We start from the raw sequence: 1403 nt of genomic DNA, 5'->3' as shown, positions 1-1403 counted from the left end.
GGGAGCCTCCATGTCTATGTTACCTTCTGGCTCTCTGCCTTTAGTTAGGCTGTTTTATTCAGTTCTGCCGGAGTCATTAGCCACACTCTGATAATGTTTTATATTCTCTGTTTTGCATAAATCCAGTCAAAACTAATTCCATCTCTCTGCCTTCCTCCGAGTTACTGACTGCCCACCTGTCTGACCCGATACCGATGTTGGACCCTCAGGCTCTTGCGTCTCCTGTCCGGCCAGACTGATGGAAGTTTCTGAAGTCAGCTCTTCTCCACCATCACCACAGATCAGCTGCTCACTGTCCATCTTATTCTCCACTACTGATTACATCCAAGCCATTAGTGGTGCTAACCTATATGGATGTATAAAAGATTTTTTAAATTTTAATTTAAAAGCCGTTTGACCAGTGGTAGGATGGTCCCCCCTCAAATGTGAGTCTTGGTCCTCCCAAGGTTTCTTCCTCCTCCTGCAGCTCTGAGGGAGTTTTTCCTTACCTCCGCGCTCACTGGGGGTTCTGTATTCTGTATTTTCTATGTTTAATGTTTTGCCTGATTCTTTGTCCTGTAATCATGTTTCTGTAAAGCTGCTTTGTGCGAACACCTGTTGTAAAAAGCGCTATACAAATAAATTTGATTTGATTTGATCTGATCTTTGGATCACTGAAATCAATCTTAGACACCTGTGATAATTAGTTTGCCAGATGAGGCCAATTAAAGGAAAACTACATTAAGAATACGCAACAAACAAAAACGATTACAACGCAACTACATTAAGAATACACAAGAAACAAAAAGATGACAACGCAACTACATTAAGAATACGCAACAAACAAAACGATGACAACGCAACTACATTAAGAATACGCAACAAACAAAAAGATTACAACGCAACTACATTAAGAATACACAAGAAACAAAAAGATGACAACACACACTTCACACACACATTTAACCTAGCTAACTAACACACACACACACATTTAACCTAGATAACTAACACACACACACACACACACATTTAACCTAGATAACACACACACACACATTTAACCAAGCAAGCTAACACACACACACACACACACACATTTAACCTAGCAAACTAACACACACACACACACACACACACATTTAAACTAGGTAACTAACACACACACACACACACACACACACATTTCACCTATCAAACTAACACACACACACACACACACACATTTAACCTAGCAAACTAACACACAAACACACACACATTTAACCTAGCAAACTAACACACACACACATTTAACCTAGCTAACTAACACACACACACACACACACATTTAACCTAGCTAACTAACACACACGTTTAACCTAGATAACTAACACACACACACACACACACACACATTTAACCTAGCTAACTAGCACACACAC

Source organism: Astyanax mexicanus, chromosome 7, assembly GCF_023375975.1.
Source record: "Astyanax mexicanus isolate ESR-SI-001 chromosome 7, AstMex3_surface, whole genome shotgun sequence".
Taxonomy (NCBI): Eukaryota; Metazoa; Chordata; class Actinopteri; order Characiformes; family Acestrorhamphidae; genus Astyanax; species Astyanax mexicanus.
This window is presented reverse-complemented; position numbering follows the sequence as displayed.